This window comes from Trematomus bernacchii, unplaced genomic scaffold, assembly GCF_902827165.1.
Source record: "Trematomus bernacchii unplaced genomic scaffold, fTreBer1.1, whole genome shotgun sequence".
Classification (NCBI taxonomy): Eukaryota; Metazoa; Chordata; class Actinopteri; order Perciformes; family Nototheniidae; genus Trematomus; species Trematomus bernacchii.
Window position 1 is genome coordinate 476,000 of NW_022987709.1, and position 13,097 is coordinate 489,096.

At 42.7% G+C, this 13,097-nt stretch overlaps 1 protein-coding gene across 4 annotated transcripts in view; it reads left to right on the forward strand.

Annotated features, from left to right (window-relative positions):
• The first annotated feature begins 12,304 nt into the window (after window positions 1–12,304).
• The window catches only part of kif1aa (kinesin family member 1Aa), a 51,142-nt gene continuing 50,349 nt past the window's right edge, over window positions 12,305–13,097 (forward strand). For all 4 annotated transcript variants that reach the window (XM_034140919.1, XM_034140920.1, XM_034140922.1 and 1 more), the window contains exon 1: window positions 12,305–12,569. The gene's annotated coding sequence lies outside the window, so the exon portion shown is untranslated. The remainder of the gene's footprint in view (window positions 12,570–13,097) is intronic.

A 13,097-nucleotide genomic window follows, 5' to 3' on the forward strand; every position in this document is an offset into this window, starting at 1 on the left:
TCATCAAACAGTAGTAGTTTATAACGGGTAAAAATAACTTACTCTTTGTTATGAGAGTGGCTCGTAGGCCACAACGGAAAGACAAGGAGACATACACGAGTTTACAAAACCACAGCACATTTATTGTGGTAAATGCAGAGATAGGTGGTTGAGAGGATCGCAGAGTTAGTCTTCCTGCAGCCGCTTTGGAGAGAGACTGGGGCCGTCGTGTCCGGAGGTGTCCGTGATCGTGCTGATTAGCCTCTTCAGCTCCACCCCATCGTAAGACAAAGGCCCTGGGGCCGTCACACTCTTCTATAACAACAGTTCCGTACCGACGCCATGATAAGACTGATGTTACGCTGAGAGCAGCCGGGAAAAGCACTGACATGGGCGCAGCCTCTCTGGTGGTTGACTAATCAGAACGAGTGGCCGAGCTGACCAATCGGAGCACACTAGGCTCACAGGGAGGGGGGGGGCAAGAGCTCCAACGAGTCGTTTAGTGGAGAAAGTGAATACTGCTGAATACACATGCTTGACAGAGATGCTGTATGCGAAACCAATGTGAGTTTGGAAAATTGCACAGTATAAATCTATTTTAGTATACCTCACCAATGTAATTATGATCAGTGGAAATGGCCATGACATGGGCCCTTTAAATAAAAAGCACATATGGACAGAAGGTGTAAACCTATTAAATGTATAAGTAAACACATTTAGTCAAATAAAGTGACAGACTAGGCCTGTGCAGGTGGTATCAGCTATGCATGGGCTCCTCCATCAGGCCTGGTCCTCCTCACAGAGGAAAGACCCTCAGTCCTCTCCAAACCAACAGACAGGACGTCCATCACACGGAGGTTCCTCCCTGAAGTCTCTGCAGCTCTCTGGACACCACGCTGTCTCAATCCGTCCACACTCCACACTGAATATGAGAGGGGAAAAATGAAAATAATAAATGCTTTAGACAATAAGAAATATAAAGTTGACTGTTGAGTTGCTCAGTTTTTTTAGATTGTCAATACTATTACTGTATAACTAATATCTCAGGTTAAGAGGCACCTTCAAATAAAGATTGGTCTTTAAATACATTTTGTCTTTTGAATTGTTTGTCTAAAGTCAAGGATCTAGAACTGGTACTTGTAGTTTTAATGATACAGTCTGGTTATAATGCTGTTTTGGAGGAGGCCTCACAGGTAAGAGCACTAACTAGCTACCATCACATGTACCTTAGCTTGACTTAAATGTATTAAACGTATAATTAAGTGATGGCAAAATATAAATAACTAATGTGATGCAAACATATTAATATTTGCTTGATTCCAGTGTTGAATTTAGCACAATTGCATACAAACGTTAAGGGATTTTAAGATTCTGAAGTATTATGCTAAAAACTCAATAACTTAGATTATTATTTATAGTTTTGCTGAATAGTTTCATGTCCGCTTACCTTAGAAACGTAAAATGTGACGGCAGTGTGCAGATGGGGAGCATGTTAGCTTAGCTTGGTAGCTTCAGCTAGCTCTGGAACTTCCAGCCCGGTCAATATGGTCTAGCTGTGGCCGCGGCAAGTACACGACACGCCCACCTGACACGACACTACGGTGGCTGAGAGACATTAGTGATCTCCAGTGTGCTGGGCAGTGTGGCGGCGGAGGGAGCCGAGGGCACCACCGGAGGAGAGGCGAGCGATGACAGCAGCATCACCGTGGTGCAGCTCCCCGCACAGACTGAGGGGACTTGTTACACGGAGCCCATCACCGGGGAAGCCTGCGGCGGGAGAAGGCGGTCTGCTCGGCCTGCCCTTGGCTCTGGGGTCCCTCCTTAAAAAAAGTCTCATCATACTTAATCCTAGACAGTAGCACATGGTATATATTGTACGACTTTGTCATTTTTTTAATGTTGATTTGTATTCGCTCATAGCCTACTGTGCCTTTCATGCAGACAATACAAGTGAATTTTGAAATGACAAATAGGTTTATGTTTCAAGTTTATTTGCATTAAAAACGTGTTTTTAAACCTTTCTGTTCAAATTTGATATTTTGTTTCTTAAAAGATTAAAACTTTAAAAACATGCTGTTTGCCATTTTTAAAGTTTGATGGAAGAAATTAAAATATAGGTCACTGACGTGGAGCTTTAGGCCTGCAATGCTTTCAAAAGAAATGTTGGTGTTGTTTCAGTTTTGAGTGAATATGGATGTTAAATTCACAAATGAGTATGAATAATCTTGAACAAGAACAGGATCTTGAGCCATGATGTTTTTAAAGTACAGAAACATTCAGAATGCATGACGATTCCTTCAAAGGTTTTGTAATAGACCCCTAGTACTTTTAATTTATAAAGTAATAATACATGTGAATGATTGAGCTAATTAGTGGCCTGACTGGCCCTCCTAATTTGGTCCTTAATGACCCCATGATGTGATTATGTATATCTTAAAACCTTTAACAACTATATTTAGATGTTCACAAATCTCTACATTTATGTATAAATACATGTGTAGCAGTTAGACAAACATAATTAATAGATTATCTCATTAATACCTATTTTATATATTAAAAAAAAGTTTACTAAACCACCGTTTGTTGACAAAATGATTTGGGTTGAAAGTTATACTGTTGTGTCTCAAACGGATAGACTAGGTTATTAATTTATTTGCCTAATAGTTGCTTAAAATGCTACAATAACATTTGCAATTCGTTTTTAATCTGCCATGTACGGTAATGTCTCTCAGCCACCGTAGTGTCGTGTCAGGTGGGCGTGTCGTGTAGGGGGCGTGTCGTGTAGTGTCGTGTACTTGCCGCGGCCGCAGCTGGACCCTTCTTAGCCCGGTGGCAGCAGGTCCCGCCCATAGACTGTATATATAAATGGACGTAGGGTCCGTGACGTCACCCATAGGATTCTGCAGAGTTGCCGAGAAGCCCTTAGTAGGCGGAGTCGGCCACTAACGGCTCGACAGTGACGTCAGAGTCTAACTCCCGCCTGCTCCAAATAAGGGCAAAGAGGCGGAGCCGAGGCGGGACCTGCTGCCTCCGAGCTGGAAGTAACAGAGCTAGCTCAAGCTAAGAAGCTAAGCTAACATGCTCCCCATCTGCACACTGCCGTCACATTTTACGTTTCTAAGGTAAGCGGACATGAAACTATTCAGCAAAACTATTAATAATATTCTAAGTTATTGAGTTTTTTGCATAATACTTCAGAATCTTAAAATCCCTTAACGTTTGTATGCAATGTGCTAAATGCAACACTGGAATCAAGCAAATTATTAATATGTTTGCATGACATTAGTTATTTATATTTTGCTATCACTTAATTATACGTTTAATACATTTAAGTCAAGCTAAGGTACATGTGATGGTAGCTAGTTAGTGCTCTTACCTGTGAGGCTTCCTCCAAACAGCATTATAACCAGACTGTATCATTAAAACTATAAGTACCAGTTCTAGATCCTTGACTTTAGACAAACAATTCAAAAGACAAAATATATTTAAAGACCAATCTTTATTTGAATGTGCCTCTTAACCTGAGATATTAGTTATACAGTAATAGTATTGACAATCTAAAAAAACTGAGCAACTCAACAGTCAACTTTATATTTCTTATTGTCTAAAGCATTTATTATTTTCATTTTTCGCCTCATATTCAGTGTGGAGTGTGGACGGATTGAGACAGCGTGGTGTCCAGAGAGCTGCAGAGACTTCAGGGAGAAACCTCCGTGTGATGGACGTCCTGTCTGTTGGTTTGGAGAGGACTGAGGGTCTTTCCTCAGCGAGGAGGACCAGGCCTGATGGAGGAGCCCATGCTGGGCATAGCTGATGCCACCTGCACAGGCCTTGTCTGTCACTTTATTTGACTAAATGTGTTTACTTATACATTTAATAGGTTTACACCTTCTGTCCATATGTGCTTTTTTATTTAAAACATGTTTGATTAACTTTTGGTTCACATTTCAATAAATTGAATTTGTATTTGCACTCCTTTTGTCCATTATTCTTACTGAAAATGTTAGATTACACATTCACATCTGACTGAAGATTGGCCCCATTTATTTGTGACGTTTTAAACTCTGCGGTACAAGGCAAGGTGATGTGAAGCTCATAAAGTGAGGCAAATAGAATTAATCAGCTGATGGAGTGTAGATGTGGAAATAGGTGCATTCGATCAGTTGACTTTGTTTTCACAATAAAAGTAGTTTCTTAGTGAAGGTCCTGTACTGCTCTTAACATCTCATAACATCAGCTTTTAATGTTCCTCTTGGATGTTCTTCTTGACCCTCAGAGAAAGAGAAAATGTTGAGTCGTGTCTTTCAGGCATGTCCTTTCCTAACAAAAATTACAGGAAACATAAAACATATTATTACAGAACAAGTGTGTTATTTATGAAAGGTGTGTTTGTGTTTTTAGGGGCTGTAGATATAATTATTTTATATGTTTTGTATGTTTTTTTTTTATTTCAACAGTGAGCTTCAAAGACAATCAGATTATGAATGAACAGTATGAAATGCATCAACATTGAAATATATTTTAGTATCAAAATAATATTGAACTGTTATCAAAACGTAGTGCAACTGTAGAAGCTTGCTCTGTTGTCTCACTGAAAGAATAACTTTTACCACGTTTTTTTACAGACAATATTGAGAGATAAATAGCAGTTCTCACTATGTGTTAAATAGCTTTGCCTTCAATACATTAAATTAGAAAGCTGACAAAGTAATATTGCTTGTTAACATCTAAATGTAACCCTTTGCATGGAAAAAAACCTCAACTTCACTGATGTGTAGGTGATCTAGTATTTAGTATTGTTTAATGGAATGTATATCAGTGTATTAAAGTCAATACTTCATTTATTTAAACCAATATCTTTCTTGATTCTTTGTACAGTATGAAAAAAGAGTCTTTGTACCTGTGCTGAAGTTCACTGCTGTGAGGAGTCCAGTTCTGTCTCTCACTCTCTGGTCCAGCCTGTCTGCATCACCTGGACACTTTAAACAAACAGATATATATGTAAAGTACCATGTGTACAAACAATATAACTGATTCTCTTCTGTTGAACATGTTGGATTGTGTATTGGCCGAGTCAGGGTCCTTTTTATTTTACTGTAACTTTGGAAGTTGTGTTACCAATGCTTACTATTTATTTGATACCAATTTGGTAATGCAATTAATAAAAACAACAAGGTTTGGGTTTGTTCTTCAGATGACTGTGACTTTAACGTGTAAGCTCAATAATGAACTCCAGCTCAACCAACCATATTGTAATATCGAAGTAATCATCTTGAAATATGACATTAATAATTGTAATATACACACATCTTATTGTGAGGTTGATTTCACATACACTACTTCGACATTAGCTTGTCTACATACTCAAGCATAGCCAATTTAAATTAACCTTAGCGATGCATAAAGTTCCTACCTACATAATAAAATATCTCTCTAAGTTACAAGGATGACCTTATTTTATCAACCTCAAACAGAAGCCGTTTGTTCTACAGTATTATCCCACTTAACGCTTAACACTTGTCTATTTCGTTTTAACCTTTATATATACGGTCTATGGTTTTAACTTGGAGGCTACGATTAGCATCGTTAGCACCGATGTAGCTACCACACGCTTACACGCTAACACATTCATTACGTAGCTGATTAAAATCATAAACACATAAATAAAGTACTCAAATTTCACTTACCCCAAAACCGCATTCATGCACCGTCTGTTTTAACCGCAGAGCGAGTCACAATAGTCCGATATATAAGCATGAAGAACAAACAAACACGGCCGGGGTCAAGTTGTGTTCCCTGGATGAACTGAGCAGGCAGAGTCCCTGTAGCTTCACGGAGCAGGGAGCAGGCAGCTAGCAGAGAGACAAGAAGCTAACAGCAGCAGTCACTTGAGAGAGCTGTCACTCAATGTGACCACGCCCTAATTTATGCAAAAACTTTAAGACCTAATATAAATAAAAGGGTCGCGTTAGAAAACAATTCACTCACAGATTCATAATCATGAAGGTGGAATCTAACTATATCTATAATAATATTTATTGGATCCATGGGTAGAAACATGTTTTTTTAGGCTGTAAAATTGGGCATTTTAACATGGGGGTCTATGGAAATTGCTCCTTTCTGCAGTCAGCGCCTATCGGCCAATATATGAACTGCAGTTTGTGGCACTTCCGTATTGGCGTCCCGGCTCTTCCCCAGAGTTTGCCGCTTGGTCCCGCCTCGGCTCCGCCTCTTTGCCCTTATTTGGAGTAGGCTGGAGCAGGCGGGAGTGGAACTCTGACGTTACTGTCGAGCCGTTAGTGGCCGACTCCGCCTACTAAGGGCTTCTCGGCAACTGCAGTATACCCTTCCGGGCGCGTTTCAGAAGCATTTCAGAAGCGGAGCGTCTTGCCTGCCGGCTCGCAGTTTTTGTTGATTTGAGCATATTTCCTGGACAGGCTACAAAGTTAATAATAATTGTAATATTCCAGTTATAAACGACATGAATCAAAGATGTGTTGCTGTATTTTAGTGGTAAATGAATGCATTCATCATCATAATTATTCTATATATATAATTTACACAGTGCCTGTAAACCGGAGGAAAACGCTGGCATTTCTCCTCCTACTTGAAAGACTACGGAGGGATAGGGTCTGCAAAATTAGTTTATTTTGGGGATGGGCCAAGCTCTGACCGGTCCACTTCCTGCCCGGCGCCTCTGCAACGCCTCGCGTCGCGTCAAAAATAGACTTGAATCCTATTTTATAATTTTGTATAAAGTACGTAACCCTTTATACATGTATATATATATACAGTTTAGTTTATGATTCAGCCTTGGGTAAGACTTTTATAGTATATGGCTATGACGCCCATAATGCTAAACGGGAGCAAATGTTAAAAGGGGACCCAATTATCCCAGTGGTGGCCGCCGGAGCTAACGGAGCCGCAGGGGGCTAGCTCCAGCCGGCGTCCAGCTCCAGCCGGCGTCCAGCTCCAGCCGGCGTCCCGGAGCCCCCTGCGGCTCCGTTAGCTCCGGGCGGTGGAGTCCGGCGTTATAACTGGAGATCAAGTAATGCAGCGAAACGCAGACTTGGTTCGCCTGCAGCCCGCTGTAGTATTAGCTAAATAAATTATGTTGAACAAGGCTTATTAAGCTGAACATCGCCACAATTGTTCTGCTATGTATCGGTACTTCTTTTATTTTATTAACGTGATGACAAACATTAAGAATAACAAAAAATAGCTAATTCTCTTGCAGATTGTCTCGTTTGATTATGAATGTAACGTTTATATAGGGGAACTACACTGTTTTATCAAAAACAAAGTGCCACGCAGTAACTTGGTATGCATGTATTTCATGTTAGCTTAGCTTCTTAGCCTGAGCTAGCTCTGTTTACTTCCAGTTCGGAGGCAGCAGGTCCCGCCACGGCTCCGCCTCTTTGCCCTTATGGAGCAGGCGGGAGTTAGACTCTGACGTCACTGTCGTTAGTGGCCGACTCCGCCTACTAAGGGCTTCTCTGCAACTCTGCAGAATCCTATGGGTGACGTCACGGACACTACGTCCATTTATGGCGCGTTTCCACTACAGCGCGGAGCACGGTTTAAGAGGGCTGTGACGTCAGCAGCCCGTTTTTAGTTGCGTTTCCACTTGGCCTAGTACCGGCCGGCGGGTCCTAATTCACAGTTTTTCTGGTCTCATAAAATCGTGGTTCTAGGGCCAGAGACAACGAGGCTGAGTCGGGCTGAGTATGCTAAACTAGAGAGAGAATCGCTGGCAAGGGGGCTACAACTACAACAAGATGGACATATTTGACCGTGATTTAATTGTAATACACGTTTCAAAATGATGCCGAAGTAACAACATACTGATACCGGTTAGTAAAAACCATGAATTAATGCTTTGACAAGTCTGCAGACAGACGGCAGGCGAAAAACCTTTTAAAATGCGTGTTTTCTAAATGGAGATTGGCTAAGCTAACGCAGTATATGCTCCGACCGTCCACACTCACAACAACGGCCAAAACAGACATAAATAAAGCAGCGACTGTATTCGCCATGACACAGGCAGTCTGTGGTTTGTACTTGTTTAACTTTTGTCTAGTTTCTGAACATATATGAGGAGCTGTGAGCTCTGAGTGCTAACAGCTAACGGCTGTGTTGTTTTTCTGGGGTTCTCATTGAAGATGACGTCACGGCTCCGCCTACACTGCGTTACTATAGATACTACCCCAGTTCCTAAACTGTAATGGAAATGTGCCATAAAGTGAGCCAGTCCTAACGAGGCCTAGCCATACCGAGCGAGGCAGAGCGAGGCCGTGTAGTGGAAATGCGCCATTATATATACAGTCTCTATAGCCTCATCTCAATACCCCTCTTCGACTCCTCTATTCCCCTCCTCCGGGACTTGACCCGGAAATCGATCAAGACACGCCATGTTGAAGGACGTCCCAATAGCTGAAATGCACCCAGAGGAGTCGAGGAGGGGTGAGGGAGGAGGGGTGCGGGAGGAGACGAAAGGGAGGATACACGAGAGCAGACTACGCGGAAGTGTTTTCACTACTCGCGTATAAAAGCCCTGCCCCCACCTTCACAGCTGGTGGATTTCAACACAGGAAAACCGACAACTGGAAGATGAGTGGAAAAGCGTCACATAAATGTATAAGTGCTCACAGCTCCGTGGGAATTATTATGTGCAATTCATTTCTTAAGGTTATACTAACAATTTAAGTCATGTTTAATGATCTTGAACGTCACTTAAACATAGCTATTAAGAAAGCTATTTCATACTGTAAATGGCTAGATCTTGATAAATAACAATTATTTGTATTGTTTTGTGTTAAAGCTCCCATGTCATGCTTTTCCGGTTATTACCCGTCCCCTTGTGTGTTATGAAGGTTTTTATGCATGTAAACGGTGTGCAGAGTCAAAACCCTCAAAGTACACCCTGTAGCGAGTAAAACTCTAACACAGAAAATACCTCCCCAAAACGCCTCGTTGGAGATACGTCACTGCCCATTTGAGTCTTCCATTTAGTTCCGGGTACGGCCTGATGTCATGCGGTACCCGGAACGAAATGGACCAATCCCGAAGAGCTATGGCCACACCCAGCGGCGCTGGCCGCACCCTCTGCCAGCCTAACATTTACTGTTGGAAGCTCTGGTTCAGTTCACAATCGATCCAGTCATGCCACTGCCAAGGACCTGTTTCCTGAAATGTGAGGAGAAATCTGAGCTGTTTGTCCTACCGACGGAAGAACCACGACGAAGTCAGTGGTTGAAATTTCTTTTTAACACTGTTCCTCCAGAGGTTCGAAGAACCGGCATTTCACAGACGAAAGCTTCCAAAACATTGCCCAGTTTGAGGCCGGATATGCACAGCTTGTTTGGACCGTTTGGAGCAGGGGAAGATTCGGGTACACAACCTGTAAGTTTGCATTGTTATTTGTGTATTTATCAAACAAGGTATCTACCACGACTGTTTAAATGTGTAAACATGTTTCGGACTGCTAAGCCAGTGCTAACTGTGCTAACTAAGTTGCTAGCGTTTCCATATATCAACTCCAATATTAGCAGATCGCCTTACATACATGTTCCTCATAGCTGGATAACGTCTGCATTCACACACAACATAGTCATAGACCGTATACTCCTGGTGATTTACCGTTCGGTCAGTCGCGAAACGTAATTACATTATAGCTGGCGTAGCGTGTATGCTACCGATCTAACCGACGGAGCTAGACCTTAGTTTGGTCGGAAAAACATTTTTGTTATGCTACGTTGCTAGCGTTTAAATATATCAACTACAATGTCAGCAGATGGCCTTACATGTTTGTCATGGCAGGAGAATGTCTGCAGTCACACACACGGAATACTCATACAGTATACTCCGGGTGATTTACCGTACATTGTGACAGTACATGTACATACTGCATGTATAGCTAACGAGGCTAGCTGTATGCTAGCGCAAAACAATGTATTCATGCAAGTTACAATGTATGACCGAACGTAGCAGAATACCCGTATAAGATTGCAATTATAAACACGTTATTGCTAGCCTAATATGAACCACTAGCTTTTGTTCATAGTAGTTTTATTACACTCCATTATAGTTGCCGTTCCTCCAAGCTAACGTTCATATCGTGTTACCTACCAAGGTAAACAAAGCTAGGTTAGCTCTCTTTGCCCGCTCACAGACCCCCAACGGACGGCCTAGAGACCTCCAAGAGGTGTCCCTGAAATGGGGACTCTGTTTATTTCACACTTCCAGCAGAGACAACGGGGAAATCCCCTCTCTTTGCCCGCTCACAGACCCCCAAAGGACGGTACATTACAGTTGGCTTTCCTCCGACGCTGATAGCATGTATAGCTTACGAGGCTAGCTATACATGCTAGCGGGAAACATTGTATGACCGAACGTAGCAGACTACCCGTAGAATAATGCAATTATAAACACGTTATTGCTATCCTAATATGAACCACTAACTTTTGTTCATAGTAGTTTTATTACACTCCATTATAGTTGCCGTTCCTCCAAGCTAACGTTCATATCGTGTTAGCTACCAAGGTAAACAAAGCTAGGTTAGCATATTAGCAGGCAAGCTGTTCATTAGCTAGATCCACACTCCTACCACAACTACTACTAACGAATCTAAAACAACTAAGTTTCTCTAATATTTTGTGATTTGCATTTTATTTCGTCCAGCCAGATCCTGCCGGACAATACATGACTGGGCGACCACACTGAGGCATCGTCTCAAAAAGCCCCGGCTGCTATAAGCAAGATGCCGACAACGGGGAGTAATTGACGATATACCGTGTATATATGTATATTTACGTTCATTTTGTACATTTCTAAAAATAAAGTTTAATGGAAATACTTAGTAGGCCTATCCTTTCTTCCCTGAATTATTTGCTCCTATAACATATCATTCATATATAGCAAACCATGATTTGATTTCTCATCAAACAGTAGTAGTTTATAACGGGTAAAAATAACTTACTCTTTGTTATGACCGGCTCGTAGGCCACATCGGAAAGACAAGGAGACATACACGAGTTTACAAAACCACGGCACATTTATTGTGGTAAATGCAGAGATAGGTGGTCAGGGGAGAGGATTGCTGAGCTGCTTGGAGGGAGAGAGGGGCTGCCGTTTGACTCCGGGCAGCTGGCTAGCACCTCGGCTCCGGCCAGGTGTCCGTGATCGCGCTGATTAGCCTCTTCAGCTCCACCCCATCGTAAGACAAAGGCCCTGGGGCCGTCACACTCTTCTATAACAACAGTTGTAGCTACAGTTCGGTTAGTTGGCGTATAAAATATACGGCTGTACCGACGCCATGATAAGACTGATGTTCGGCTGAGAGCAGCCGTTTAGACATGGGCGCAGCCTCTCTGGTGGTTGACTAATCAGAACAGAGTGGCCGAGCTGACCAATCGGAGCACACTAGGCTCACAGGGAGGGGGGGGGCAAGAGCTCCAACGAGTCGTTTAGTGGAGAGAGTGAATACTGCTGAATACACATGCTTGACAGAGATGCTGTATGCGAAACCAATGTGAGTTTGGAAAATTGCACAGTATAAATCTATTTTAGTATACCTCAACAATGTAATTATGATCAGTGGAAATGGCCATGACATGGGCCCTTTAAGATATTCAGGAGTTAAATTATTTAAAATTCACAGTCCTGAATGTGGGTTTGTGGTGAATGTGGGGATCTACAGGACACACATTTTCAGAGTCGGTTCTAAGGGGTTATTCAGTTAAGCCCGATGAGAGGGGATACAGCTGTGCACATGTCATCATTAACAGACGTCGTTTAAAAGTGACGTTTGAGTGAACGAGGACATCCCAATTAATACCTGAGGACTCCTCTGTCCTCGCGTCTCCTCCTCGTGTCTCTCGCTCGCATCTTACGGAGGCGGAGCTAAGACGCAAGGAAGGGACGCGAGTAAGGGAAAGGAGGAGTCGAGGAGGGGTATTGAGATGAGGCTCGTGGCTAAGCCCCGAGTGTTTCCAGGTCCAGGCGACGCCCCTGATCTGAGACCTATAATATATTGTGGAAAAATAGTATAATGGGGGACCTTTAATACTCAAGCAAATTACAAGTACCTCAATAAAACTCAAGTACAGTACTCGAGTAAATGAACTTAGTTACATTTACATTACACCCCTGGGCCCTGGTAGTGTTTTAGCAGGACTTATCTTGCTCCCAGCATCCCCCTCCCCTCCCCTTCTCTCCTCCCACCTCTCCCTCCCCGCTGCTGCATTGATGCTGTTACCTCCCTTCGTGGTGATGTCACCGGCTCAGTGGAGCTCCAGCATCCTTACACAGGCAGCCAGACAATAGGGTCATTTTGACCGTTTTGGAGTGTGAAGAAGCGGCCGAACATCCAATCAACCGACCGGTCACCGTACCTTTCTGGGTCCCGCCGGTACAAGACACCGTCAGTCGTAACCTCAGCGCCTCGGTGTTCATGGGGAGGAGAGGCTGCTAGCGGGAGGCAGAGCTGGAGGACACCGGCGGAGGTGGAAGTAGCCTCGGAGCTAAACAAGACAAACGACCCCTGATAAACAGTCTCTACACGGGAGACACACGTTTCTGGCACTGCGTAGGTAGGTTACCTTTTTTGCATTTTTCCATTGTCCCGCCGGTAATGCAATTTTAACGAGACAGTCTCTATTTACTACTTGGTGTTAAATCTCCTGGGAAGAGATGAGCATAGGGTGCGGCCATTGAGGAGGCTGTCAGTGTCGGAGAAGATAAGACAGGAGGAGGACTGTCACACAGAACATTATATTATTTTATAGTGTACTGTTTGGTAAAATATATATTATTTATGTGAGCAGGATAACTGGAAAATATGCTCTGTCATTGGGCGAAAGGTAAAGACGTGTTGTTCCTCCAGCTATTATTGAGAAGATGCTAGACTATATCATAAACTCTGAAGGTGACGCAATATATATTTTTTAGGAAAAGTCATGACAGCAGTGAAGTGTCAGTTTGAGCCCAACCTAAAAGCCTATGGGCCCTAAACTAGCGTTAACCTGCTGTCATGCCAAAAAGCTACCAGATAAATCTTTATTTTTCTTGGGGTGACAAGGTCAAATTGTTTTGTCGTTATGTTTGAACACAAACCAATG